Here is a 14,456-nt window from a genome sequence, read left to right as displayed (position 1 = left end):
CCTTCCTTCGTCCTCAATTCGAGTGTGAAAAATCACGAGCTCTATTCGAGCCAACAACAACGACAGATAACTTAAAGATGATGAATGGTGAAATTCGCCAGATGAGGTACGGCCCACTACCCCGATGAACAATGAACGGAATGAGATGTATCCTGACGATGAGGCGATAAACAACGCTCAAAAGGGGTCGAGAGTCAGTGGAGTCAGTGGGACAAGACGAACAAAACACTAGGCAAAAACACAACACACATTAACACAGCACACAGGCACGCAGACACATCATAGGGTGGACAGGAGACCGGTATCCCGGAAAAAATCCGGAAGTACTCCAGAGCTTTACGATGGTCGATCTGGATAGACCAAGGGCCGAGTATGGTTGCCAATGTCATTGGTGAGACCGTTATACGATACCAGACGACAATGGATGGGCGGCTTTTGGAGAGTTGTGAACATGGCAGTCGAGGAGCACATGCTTGGTATCCGCCGAAACAGCACAGCGAGAGCACAGCATGGAGTGGGAGCGGCCGGTCAGATCGATGCTTGAAATGAGCCATCCAAAAGGATGTAACACTGGCGGAACATGGCTCGCCTATCCGAAATGGCCGCCGGAACATCATGAGCGACATTCTCACTGAAATGATTTTTCGATCACTGTTTTGATTTCCGAGACTGGGGATAATTTATATCGCAGTCCGCAGTAAAAATCAACGACACGGTGCCCCTTCCTAAAGTAATTTTTTGTTGTGTATTCCAGTTGCTTTCTATGAAGCACAGCTTACACCCGTAACAAGGGCTGTCGATTTATTACAGAACCACATGTGTGGCATTTTACAACACATGTGACACAAAATGTAGAATAAAGGCACGGAATAAGTTGAATGCGTTCACTGCATTCAGTGTAACTCACTAACTCAGTAATGTAACTCAGCAATGTAGCAATGCTTTAGAACCTGTCTCACTTGTTGACTCAAGGATAGAAACTTCAATTTCAATTCAATTGCAATTCAATTTTATTAGTAGTATTTCCCATACAGAGTACACAGTGGGGGCCCCGTAGCATAGCTAGAGGTGGGGCCTCCCGCCTAATATAAAATAGACAAGATAGGGATAACAAGCTGCCTAAATGGTTAGGTAACGTTTAGAAAGATGAGTACACAATCTTCTGTGGCTCATATCATAGAGTCAACAATACAAACTCAGTAAAGCTCTACGTAAAACTCAGTAAACGTGATGCAGTGTTATACGCTCACAAAATCAACTAGGCAGGGCTTTAGGGCTGCCCTCAGTTGTTGACTTCAGAGACTTCCTCAATTGACTTGGAAAGGATAGTGTAGCAGCACTAGCTGCACCAACATCGCCTTTGGCCACATGACCCTGTTTGTGCCCTGCCATCTCGCGCTCACGAGACGCGAGCTAGTTACTTCTTCTTCTTCTACTCGAGCGACCGGCTAGGACGGTCAATAAAATAGTTTGGTCCGACTTGACGCCTTTTGTCTCCTGGCCTCACTCAACACGCGACAACTGGTGACCCGGACGTGATGGCCACTGGACCCCCTTCTGCTACTGGCCCTCTCCCAGGACCAGCAGGCCACTTTCCGCCAGTCCAGCAAGTCCCAGGACCACAGCAACAGAACGTTGCGGTGCCCGCTATTGCGGCGCCCCTGTTGCCCCCACCGCAAGTTTCCGCCGAAGCAAATCAAGCTGTTGATTGATGACAGTGTCGTTCTGCTCAAAGCACGCCTCAGCGAATTGGATGTTCAAGAGGCAACTCCCTCCGATCTTCTGACAAAGGTGATGTCTCATCATTGCATGCAGGCAAAAGAAATTGTGTTGCGCCATCGCGAGCTTCAGGCAAAAGCGGCAACACTGGAGCGCGAGATGGCAGGGCACAAACAGGGTCATGTGGCCAAAGGCGATGTTGGTGCAGCTAGTGCTGCTACATCTGCTACATCTGCTACAGCTGCTCGGCCAGGAGACAATAGCATAAAGTTCAGCGCATGTTGACGATGTTTTATGTGATAGATGATGGCCATCTGAAATTGACTCGGAGGGAATGACAAAGGCAGACGACGAACTTCCCCTCGTGGTTGAGCCGTCCTTGAAAACTGCGGTGGAAGGCTCATCACATGAGCTCATCATATCGAGAGTGAGCTGCTTCGTCACCGCATACAGCGACGTTACCTTCCTCCCTTGTTAGTCCAGTCCGACCGAGAGGGAGATGCGGGGCGTCGGAAAAGTCCGAGGAGGAGTGCTGGGAGCTGTGGATGCGACTACAAAGTCACATATGCTAGTCTTCAGTTGAGAGACACATGGGTGTACGCTGCTGTGCTTGCGTCTCCGGAGCTTCATAACTCGGTTGCCGCCGATGGTGAGCTAGAAGGCGGAGGTACTGCCGACACGTCTCCCCGTAGCGAAGCACTTCAAGCGGGTATTCCTTAGCTTCAGCAATGACCATATGGGTCTCTGCCGCCCGAGGGACTCCCAAGCACACTCGGAGACTGCGCGCTAGGAGGTACTGAAGTTTATGAAGCTGAGGAGGGTGGAAGGCCATTCAACATAGGCAAGCTGTGTGCAAGTGATCCGCTAACCAAAGCTCGATGGACGGCCAAAAGCGACGCCATGTGGCACCGCCCCACTTCATGCCTGCCAGATGCCCGATCACCGCAATCCACCGGGGGACCTTGGCTTCTAAGCTCGCTATGTGCTTCACCCAAGACAGCTCGGCGTCTAACGTGACACCTAGGAAGCGATGAAAAGAGGCACTCCTCAGCTGTACACCAGCAACTGAAAGAGGGAAGGGATGCATGTTCTTTCTCGTAAACGGGAGTACCCCGTACTTTTCAGTCGAGATGTCCATGCCAGCCGTTACGAGGTGGTGCTCAATAGTGTTCAAAGCGTGTTACAGGCGCCGCTGGATGGCCGGACGGGATTCGCCGCTGGTCCAAATGCAGATGTCACCTTTTTTCTGCAGATGTTTCTTTCCAATGCAGCCCCGTAGACCCGCCATGGCCACGTCAGACATTGCTTGATGCAATCTATCTCAGAATTGCGCCGCTTGATGGGACTTCCATTTTATTGGAAGGCGTCTCTCGGTTTCAAGCACAGAAAACGAATTCCGTACGTGTACTTTTATAGCTACAGATCGTAAGCTCGAGACCCCTAAGAACGCTCTCGGCAAATCTGCCGCCTTCGGCCCTGAAACAATACCGCCTGTCCATGTTGGAGAACAACCAACCAAGAATTGCTATGTTCACCGATGTCTCCACGACGAAATCCGGGTCTGCAGCGGCATACGTGGTACCGCAGCACTCCAAGGAGGGCATAGTGCGGTTATCCCATAGGACCTCTTCCACGACAGCGGAACTGGTAGCTATACACCTTGCCGTGAGATACATAGCCACGCACGCGCGACCTGTGCACTGGATTGTCTACAGCGACTCAAAAGCTGGTCTGGAGGCCATGTTGGCTTTCTTGGGGAACAGTTGGACAGCTTCGGCGGTGAAGGAGATCCTAACGGAATACAAGAGATGCACGGACCTGGGACATGCCGTTATCTTCCAATGGATCGCGGGGCACATTGGCATCCGCGGTAACGAAACTGCAGACGAGCTAGCTGGAATTGCACAACTGGCTTCCACCAAATACGTCGTGATGTATACAGGGTCGGACATCAAACTTCTACTAAGGTCCATGACAGACGACATGTGCAAACGCAAATGGCTACAAGGTGATGGTGGGTCATCTCTTCTCAGAAGAACAGACCCGGAATTCAGCATCCCTCCCTCGACTGCCAGAAGTATCGAAACATTTCTACATCGTGCACGCCTGACCGTCCCGTATGACCGGCATTTCCTGCATATGGTGGGCAAGGCGGATTCCCCAGATTGCGGAGTGTGTGGGATGGAAGAAAATATTGAACATACTTTTATGGAGAGCGGAAGACATCAGTCCCAACGCAAGACATTGCGGGCCGCACTAACTCGTCTGGACAACAGAGCTTTCTCCATAGAGAAGGTCTTGGGGACGTGGGACGCCAACCAGAGGGACGCCGCATTCAAGGCTCTCGTAGGCTTCATCTCAAGTTGTTCTCGTGATGCTCAGTACTAATTCATCTGTACGTGACGCCCTGGTTCCTGTGTGGCGCGATCCTCTGACGGTCATGTGCCCGTGAACAGTGCGCCGTACAGCCTAGCCTAGTCATCTCTCTTTCCTTGTTGTTGTTTTTCGTAGCTTTTTCTCGGAGTAGCAGAACTTGTCAGGTGACAAGTTCAACCTCTCAGTATTATTTTTAGTCCGTCCAACTCCAACTCCAACGCTCTCGCGACTAATTACTGCATCGAAAGGGAAGTACAGATAAAAAAACGTTCAATTGCAAAGTTGTGCCTATATGATTCAAAGGTAGTGTAAATAACTATAGATACTGTTGCAGCTGAGAATCGGAGCAGAGCAAGTCAATGTGATAGATGATCATAAAGTAACGTGGGCACTTTCTGTTTCCCGAAAGTAAACACAGACGATTACAACAGTACAATCTATCTTCATGCGGAACACCATTTTATTATTACAGCTCAACATCATCCTTCCGTACATCATCTTAATCACATACATGTGCATTTGTGACCTACTCGAGTTGCCGTGCGACACAGACACGTTTTGTCGTGCCAATGACAAGTTCGAGAACAAAGACAACGCCGGCCAGACAAAGCATGTAGAGAACAAGCACGAAGGCCTCCTTGATATCTTCGAATTTCAAGACGCCGTCGCCGTGTACGTGGCCGCAGCCTGCCCAGGCTCCAGCTACGTCCTTCCACCACTTCTGAATGATACCCGCTTCACGGAGCCATAGGATTCTGCACCGCGCAACATCGCAAGGTTACTTCGTAAGCCACCTTCACACTTATCGCCTAAGTGAATACGATGAAAGTGGAACCTTGAAAAGCGATGCAATGCAAAACGAAAACAATGACGATAGTTTGTCAGTTTACGAGTTGTCATAATGGTTATGCACAGGAGCTTCCGTCGACGATCTTATAAGGTTGATCCTAATGCCATGAAAATCTTTTTGCATTATCGAACTATTACAAATCCAGTAAAAATTACACATCTTAAAGCGGGGGGGGGGGGGGGGGTACCGTTTATCGAAAGAAAGAGAGAAAAGAAAAAATAAGAAAGGGAGGGCGTTATGCCTGCAGAGACGGGCAAAAAAAAAGGGCAATAAAAAGATTGCTACTCACGGAATAAAAGACGCCGTTACCTTCACATCAATACAAAATTGAACGGAGACACAAAGTGTGTAAAGCTGTCGAAATGCTCTGCGAAAACAAACTTAAGACTTAAGCGGTAACACGCGATCAACAACAGGTACACTTTCCAGCGGCCTACATCCAATCATTTTCAGTGATTCCACCTGGAATTTCAAAGTTCCCGTTCAGGTAATGCTTCGACTTCGATGTAAGCGTTCCGGTTTGGTTCTAAGGTCAATACGACAATGATCTAAACCGGTTCTTTACGCGAATGTGTATGAATATTTTTTACATCACACATACACCCCTCCTTACCATAAGGAGGACACAACATACAGGCTGACACATCATAAGATATAAGTACCTATTATTAATGGCCTTCTGCATCCCTCGAGCCATCCTCTTGTTCAGGTAAATGACTCCGTGGAAACTGTAGGGAGTCTGTTTCCCAACGTACAGTTCCCCGCGCTTACCATTAGCGCAGACAATCTTCCCGTTTACGGATAGCGAAGCCCTGCTGGAGATGATGACCGCTCGAGATTGCATTACTTCCCTCATTGACTTCAAGGAGAATGCCAACTGTGCAGGCAGTGCAGAGTGGTGCTCCAGAACCATGCGCCAGACCTTTGCGTAGTGGGGATCCTTCGAATACTGCGTGAAGGCGTCAATCAATTAAGCAATCTGCTGACGTTATAGACAGGAAATCCCAAGTTTCGAAAATGCACGTACAAAATTTTCGTATATCTATCTATCGCTACCAGCTAGGCTGTGAGGCTAGCCCTGTTTGCAACGAATGCGGTGTACTTACCAATGTAGAGCATATACTCCTCTGCTGTCTGACTTATACATCAACGAGAGGTGTACACTGCAATCACAGCTTGCCACCCTTGGCGGCCGCCGCTTTAACTTGTCGTGCATTATCAGCCCTTCGGATACCGCGGCCCACTCCAGGGCGACCTTACGTCATATAGTTGTTATAGTACCATTTGTGACCCCGACGGCGCCCTCGGACATTCCCACTAACACGATCGATCGCCATCGCCGCTCCGATCATCACCGTCATCTCTCATCATCGTCATCACTGATATTAGACCCCCCCTAGCTATGGGGTAACGTTCCAGTCCTAGAGTGGAAAAACCTCCCCATTTCATCGTCAAAATATGCTGTTGTTGCTTCGTATGTCTAATGCAACATGTGGGAAGAAGATTGTGCACAAAGTGTTTCCGTATAGGTATCGAAGGCGCTACAATTTCGACACGGCTTCGTCTTAGTAAAAGCTTGACCTTTTGGTATACCGTAAACTATGTGGGCAGGGCGCTTCACCATGGTTTGGCGCCTCTCTGTACCTGTGTCTTCAGCGGAAATCGCATTCGAAAGGTCACATGCCGTCCCTTCGATTCTTCCTCTAGCTTCTCCCCCCACTGTTTAAGAGGACACACGATCCAGAACAACATACCTTGAGCGAAGACTCTACGTCACTCTCTGCAGGGATATAGGGTTTGATCTTCGGTCTTTCTGAGATGTCTTTCATGGTATCGATCCTGCCAGTCTCTTTCTTCACCATCATCATGGCTTTCATTTGCCCCGCAAATGAGGTAGACAGCACAAGTACCAACACCCAGAACACAGAGATTATCAACCTGGCGGCTGTTCCACTTGGCACGCTGGGTGACGCTGCAACGGACACCCGCAACAGAACTTTCAGTGTCAGCACTCGGACATCGATTAGTACATCGGCCTTTGTTTCACTTCCTCGACGGACACAAGGTCCGAAGTACAAAGGTAGAAAATCGAGTTAACCTGCAGAGCTGAGCCTGCAGGTTAGCCTACCTGAGTTAAACCTGAGCTACCTGAGAGCCTCAGGAAGAGGGCTGCCGATATTTCGAATTGCTCAAAATATCGGCGGCTGTCGTCGTGAGGCGCTTCGCTTAACATAAGGTGGAATGGTTTGTCTGTGGATCTATGTAACTTTTCGTGTAACCTACTGAATATAGATTACAGGGAAGCTGCTTTATTCTACTACCATCGTCGTCTCATCCCTTTTACAACGTGCGAGTATGATGAAATAGACTCAAGTGCACCACACTGCCACGACCGACTACTATACGTACATGTGACGTACATTGACGTACAGGGGATGTGATGTGTGCATTGTAATCATCATGACCTGCTGCATTGCCACCCTTAGCATTGCCGCGGTTTCGGAAAATCACGTGATGAATAGCGCCAACTAGCGCCAAATCTCATAGCAAACCGACCGCCATAACTTCGGTGCTGGGAACTTTGCCTGCATCCAGATGTCCAGTGTGTCCAGTGTGTCCGTCTATAGTAGTATAGGTCGTGTAACACATAGGGCTAGTAGTCACGGTTGTCGTGTCAACAACAACAACAAAAAATTATGCAAAAGTGATGATGACACGGGATGTTTCCCCGTGGTAACCACACGACCCTTCCCCACTTCAAAGTGGTTAATATGAGAGGATGAATTAATGACGAGCACGAAGCGAAGACAGGTCTGAGTTCTGTTTGGAGCTCTTCGAGGAGGCCAGTGGCTTGCACGAAAGCAAAAAGGGAGCGAAGGGTCCGGCGCTTGTGCACAGGGGAGCTCCGTGGGCCAACGACTTTGGACAAGCTGAATGGTCTGTGGTCAAGGAGCTCAAGTTCGCGTCGAAGCATCCAGCGTTCGTTGGCGTCATGTCAAGATCCTGATCAAAATCCTGAAAAATCGCCTGCTTGCACTCTACAACAAGAGATCCCTGACCACGATGGCTTGAGGTCTTTCACTGCAATAATTGCGGTGTCCTGCCCCATTACATTTGGGTCCCTGCGAAAGTAGGCAAAATAACCAACATACCTCGTGCTGAAATAATCTTTTAAATCATTCGGTGCTTTCACACGTCAAGCGTCCGGGACAGCTTGTCGCACCAGTGCGACCTACGTCTTCATTTTTTTTTTTCTATTTCTATTCTATGCTATTCTACCTCGTGCGTAACTAATACACATTTGTAGTCGGCTAGTGGTGTGCAGGCATTGGGAAGTACCTCCATTAAGCTAATTTTACCACGTATGCAGAAGTGTAGGTGCAACATATGCGATACGCACGTGGTAATGAGAAATTAAATCTTGGGGTCGATGTCTTAAAGTGTACGTCAAGTTAAGCAAGAATGGCATGGCGAGGATCCCCCCACTCCAACTTCTTCAGTGAACCCGTAAGAGAATGAGTGAGACTGACGTCACGCTGGACACCCAATGGGAGTGCCCATCGTGTGGCTCACTCACGACCCTCGTTGCGCTGCTCCTGGAGTCATAGCTGGGCTTTCTGAAGTGAGCTCGAGGGGGGGAGGGGATATATGTACTCGAACAGAGAAAAGAAAAGGGAGGAAATGTCAGCCAAACGGTATGTCGGCTTGCTATTCCGCAAAAATAAAAATAAAGAGCTCGTGGTATTTACCCAGAGGCTATGGCATGAACGACAGGGACATGGTTCTGTCCATGACAAGAAGGTTGCATCACAACATCAACATCAACTCCCCGTCTATTATGTTTCACACACCGAACCACAGTATAAAACATAACAAAAAGCTGCATCTGTATATCGGAAGAAATGCGTAGCATTTTTGTTCTTTTTTATCTGGCCTGGAACCAGCTGTCAGAGAGTATTCTACGGTTTACTTGCGACAGCTTGAAAAGACGATCCAATAAACTCCCTTTCTCATTTGAAATGATTTATGATCCCGACAACCAGCGTGCAAGTAATCCTCTCTAGCCAGACATCCCCATGAAGGGCAGTTTATGGAGCCGTCGCACGATGGCGACGCTGTTCCATCTCACTCAGTGCTGGTAGTCAGCGCACTGGAGTTGGTGAGCTAGCGTTCAACCTCTGAACGGCATCTCGGCTGCTGAAGGAGATCTTTATAATATATTCTTATTGCATTTAACCATGAAAATAACTTTTTGCCAAACGCAAGTATGACTTGAAAAAAAAATCCCATTCATAATCATTAATTTATCTGTTGTTGTTAGAAAACAACAACAGCAATGTATAAAACATCGGAACAGCTGGTCGCACCAGTGCGACTTACGTTTCCATGTTTTTCTTTCTACTTCTATTTTATTCTATTCTAAAACACCTGAAACACTATGTTGTCTTCAGTCTCTGTTCGAAACGTGGGCGATGAAGGAAAAAAAATACACACTCCAGTTTTTTAGTAGTGGGAACACAATAAGTCCAGCGAATGAAGCATCCTTTGGAATGAAACTTTAATGATTCACAAGATTTCGTGCAGAACTTGCACTTCATCAAGTGAAGACACAAATAACGTTATTTGTGTCCTCACCTGATAAAGTGCAGGTTCTGCATGAAAGCTTGTGAATATTGAAGTTTTATTCCAAAGTGTGCTTCATTCCCTGAACTTCTTGTGTTCTCTGTTCGAAAAGTCGACGGCTCTCGTCCTGAGGCACTTCACTTAACATTTACTTTCCGGTCCGCTGGATTTTCTACCCTTCTACGTTGTAGAGAGGATATTCACCGTACCTTTCTCAGGTGGAACGCGACTATAGGTCAAAGCCTTCCAAACTATAGAGCACGTGATAACACTTTGTTTTTTCTGTTCTTTTTTTTAACCCTTGTCGTGATGCCAGTTGAATCCTTACATTCCATGAGACTGTTTCCAAAGGAGTCCCACATGTAACGCGAGAAGGTGCACCACCAGCTTGGATGCTGTCCTCTTCTGCGGGAGTGCATAATGGCATCCCAAGTATTTACGATGCAACACGCTACGATGCACGTGAAGAAGCAACACCAGACCTATACAGGAGAAAGGTAAAGGGAAAATATTGGGGGGCCCACCTACACTGCTCCGTTTACACACTGTAAGAGCACAACTTCACCGCATAACACGCTTTGCGCGAGCCATTGCATCGGATGGTACAGTCGGTTCTGTTTCCACGAGAAAGCAAGGCACACGTCTATCTGTGGCGGTTCAAATGCAGGGTGCTTTCTTTCTTTATTCGTTGCAGATTTATGAAAGCTATTAGAGCAGCATAGAATAGTTTTTGCAGTTGAATTATACGGCCAGGAGGACATCCTCCGGAAGAGAGTATGTAACTACAAGACGACGAATTACCTAAAAGAAATTTGACAAGCTCACTGCAATTTTTCAGATCCCTGTGAATGAAAATAATGCGTTTGTCGTTTGCTAGCATGTTCTACACTCTGCCGATTACGGACGAAAGCAAAGTGAAGAAAACAATTTTGCGACGGTGTAGCCAGCTCTCTCCGGTAGCGAACGTTAACTAGACCGTGCGAGTCCGCCTTAAGGTTCGAACCGTTCGGACCAAGTCTGAGAACGACATTAGTGCACATGCGTGTTAAAGAACGCAAGAGCAAGAACTATATGCTTACTGGCCAGGTAAAAATCTGTATGGTATCGAAGATGTTGTTGCTTTCCTTCTTTATCCTCCCCGCTAAGATGATGAAATCAATGTAAACGGTGGTCTGAGTAGCGTCGGCCACTTCTCCTTTGTCGCTCGATGGGTTGAACACCGTCAATGCCATGTCGATTTCCTGGAAATCCAGGGTATACCTCACACTATCAAATTCGTATAATGACATCTCACGTTGAAGGTATAAGGTTGTAATATTGTATTATACAACTAAAGTGGGTGGTGTGGCAAAGTATAAGCGTGTGATCCGTCTTACGTCCCGTTGTAGCAGCCCCATGAGGCCGGTCCAGTTCCCACCTGGCGTGCGCCGGCCCCAGAACGTACCCGGTGGGGAAGTGAGGCTGTAACTACATGTCAATTCTGCATGTAGATGACATTCGGTAAACGATTACTAGTGGGATGTCCAGCGGCTACTGCAAAGGCGGATGAAGCACCCCTTCAAAGTGTCTTTGTAGAAATGAGTTGAATTGTAAAACAAACCGGTGGCATGATATGCTTTTGTTTGGTTGTTTTTTTGTGTGTGTTTTTTCGAATCAACATTGGATAAGTCGACGGCCGGACAATCTATACCACATCTCAAAGGTAATCCGATAAAACGATAAAGCGCTCTATTGTACAGGTTGGGACAAAAGTTTACGGAACACGCGAGCGACGTACTTTTTCTTCTGTGTGACACCCTAGCAGCTGCCGGAAGCGGATGAGTTCACTGTTTCGGAGGGGTGGAAGGATTCGCTGTTAGCGACACACAGTGGTAGTTCCGGTGTCTCTTTGGGTGTGCCTGAGAAGTGGAAGCTACCGCTGTGTGTCGCTAACAGCGCACCTTTCCCCCTCTCCAAAACAGTAAACTCACCCGTGTCCGGGTGAGAACAAGAAACGGGTGGATACAGGTTGGGACAAAAGTTTACGGAACATGCGACCAGCGTACTTTTTCTTCGGTGCGACTACCTCGCGGCTGTCGGAAGCGGGTGGGTTCACTGTTCCGAAAAGGTGGAAGGGTGCGGCGTTCGTGACACACAGTGGTATTTCCGGTGTCGCTTGGACGTGCTTGAGAAGTGGAAGCTACCGCTGTGTGTCGCTAACAGCACACCTTTCTACCTATCCGAAACAGTGAGCTCACCCGCTTCCGGCGGCCGCCAGGGTGTCGCACCGAAGAAAAGTACACTGCTCGCGTGTACCGTAAACTTTTCTAGCACCCTGTATCCACCTTTTCTGTTCGTTGTGTCCGTCTATTAGTTTTAGAGCTTTTATTCCAAGACGGTCAGCCGCAAGGACTTGGCCTTCCAACGAACACTGCACTGCACAACCTTCTACCGTTCTATGGTTCTGCTTCGAGAGATGAAATATGTGCTTTAACTCAGGTGGATACAGTATAGCCACAGTCACAGATGACGTTAAATGGCGTCATTCTTTTCGTTGTGTCGTTTCCACTCGTATAGTACAGGTTGGGACAAAAGTTTACGGAACACCGGGGTGTCGCGTTTCTCTATTGGAGCGACACCCTGGCATCAAACAGGAGCGGACACACATACTGAGAGCTGGATTGAATAGCCGGTCACCCGTCTTTTATTCGATCTCTTCCTGAAAGGAAGCAGGCGGCCGATCCGACGAAGAAATACTTCAGTGCCGTGTGCCGTACACTTTTGTCCAAAGCTGTACATGGTAGTTCTTCGTAGTTTTCTTCATAGTTTGGATTAAAATAGCCGTACCGTGTTCCTCGGGAAAGACTAGAGTCACTAAATAAGCTACGCTTCAGAGCATCGACACTGAGTTCCAAGAGCGAGCATGCACCATCTTGTTTCCGCGCCACGCAACCTACGCGCACGGTGTACTTTAGCGCACGATGCCATCCATCGTGCGTGGGTGAAATGTTCTTTTAATTTACAAGCAGCAGTTGACGGCTTTGAGCTCACCTTGACATCTTAGGGACTCTCTGGTGGACAATACATGGATTATCGCACAACAATGACACAGCTTCTCTATCCCACAGCGAGTATCACGTTAGCCGTCTTTGGTCCTCAACTGGGGATGGTACCATCGTGGTGAGGAAACAAGATGGCGCCCCTGCTCTCTCTTGCACCTCGGTGTCGGTACTCTGAAGCGAAGCTTATTTAGTGACTCTATAGGAAAGACTAGGGCTGCGTTCCAATACCTCGCGCCCGCGAAGCCGCCTGACTAGGCAGCTGAGTAGACCCCTTTGCTTGTCACTATTGGAACAGGTTTGCCTAGCCGAGGCGCCTGTGGCGACGCAAGAAATGCGTACGGCGCAAGCGCAGCAGGTACTAGCGTTTCCTGCTATCAGCCATCCCGGCTGTCAGATGGTCATGCGTATAACTAGACTGCATCGATGCGCACTAGGCGGTAGCCGACTGAATAGCGGACTTGGTGAGATTTGGAACGAGACTTAACATGGCGGCACTTCCGGTTAGACCGCTAGGCAGTCGACTACCCGGGGTATTGCAACGCAGCCTAGTCACGCAGAAAGAACTCAGACACTAGAAAGAAAGACCACGCAGCCAGCTACAGCGGGCCCACAATGTGGCCCCGAATGTGACCATTGTTTTAATCAGGTTTTAGTATAGACTCCGCCCCATTTTTTTTCTAAATGCAGTTCAATTCAATACCCCCAATAAATAATGATTTCAAGGTCTCTTTACTAATGCTCGCTTACATCTACTCCTACGGATCCATTTCATACACTGTATTTTTATGAAGACCTTCGACACCTTGCCCATATAACATCAATAAGAAGTGTCATCATCAGGGACAATGATGTTACAGTAAGAGATCAAAAGTATGCGGAATACAAATTGAAGCAGGGCACAGACCAGTGAACCGCAGAGGTGTGACGCCATGCAGTTCTCGTGTCCCGTTAACTTCTGTCCGGGGAAGGTAAGTTCGTTCAGTGTTGAGATAACGGTGACGCCCGCTGTCCAATAGACCTGTTTCGATTTCTGTCGACGCATCAAGTTCTCTCTACAATGAACGAACTTAGCCTCCCCGGCCTGTCTATACGCGCATCGTACAAGTCTTTCTTGCAGACTACATTTTAATCTGGTTCCTGTTGGATGCTCGCGAGGCGTACATCAACCTCAACCAGAGCTTACTGCTTGCTCTTTCCACATGCTTACATTGAAGAAGTATTTCTTCCGAGCACAGGCTGAACCAGAGTTGTTGGGCTTTGAAATCAAACGCGCTAGCGCAGAGCAGTCAACTGATTACATTAGCATTCGTCCCAATCCTTGTTCGTACGCCTACGGAACACTCTGTCCAGGTCAACTTTACACATGAATATCGTCTTACTTGAACCGCAAAGAAGCAGCAAGGGCGCGTAGTATATCCCCGCAGACTCCTACGACATGTGCATTCGTTCCCTGCGACTCAAATGTGTGGTAAGGAGGGTACTGAAATGCAAGCGACGTTATAGCGACGACATATGCCACATTTCGGGAGCAAAACTGTTGAGTAGGAATCTCTATCGCGAGTGTAATGAAGTATTCAGCAAATGATTTGTAGTCTAACTGTGTATTCACACGAGCGACATCCTCACAGAAGGTTCAAGTGGAAGAAGAAGCAAAACCACTGCTCACAGAGACGAAGTTAATTCCGTCCCGCGTTATGTGAGCATTCACACGGTGAGGAATATCGGGGGTGGCGGTGCGCACTTAGCAGACGACGCTTCACAGACGACACCGACAGCGCGTCTTTCCTGTCGTCTGCTACAGAATATCTTGTGGCTGTGTCGCAAGATATTCCCCACGGTTAGCAGTG

General features: G+C 48.2%; 1 protein-coding gene across 1 annotated transcript in view; it reads right to left on the bottom strand.

The window, feature by feature from the left end:
• LOC135400723 (cytochrome P450 302a1, mitochondrial-like) overlaps positions 1-14,456 on the bottom strand; it is a 95,393-nt gene that overhangs the window by 45,463 nt on the left and 35,474 nt on the right. The gene's annotated exons all lie outside the window — the stretch shown is intronic.

Source organism: Ornithodoros turicata, chromosome 7, assembly GCF_037126465.1.
Source record: "Ornithodoros turicata isolate Travis chromosome 7, ASM3712646v1, whole genome shotgun sequence".
Classification (NCBI taxonomy): Eukaryota; Metazoa; Arthropoda; class Arachnida; order Ixodida; family Argasidae; genus Ornithodoros; species Ornithodoros turicata.
Note: the sequence above shows the minus strand (reverse complement) of the source record. Positions and strands in the feature narration are given on the sequence as shown.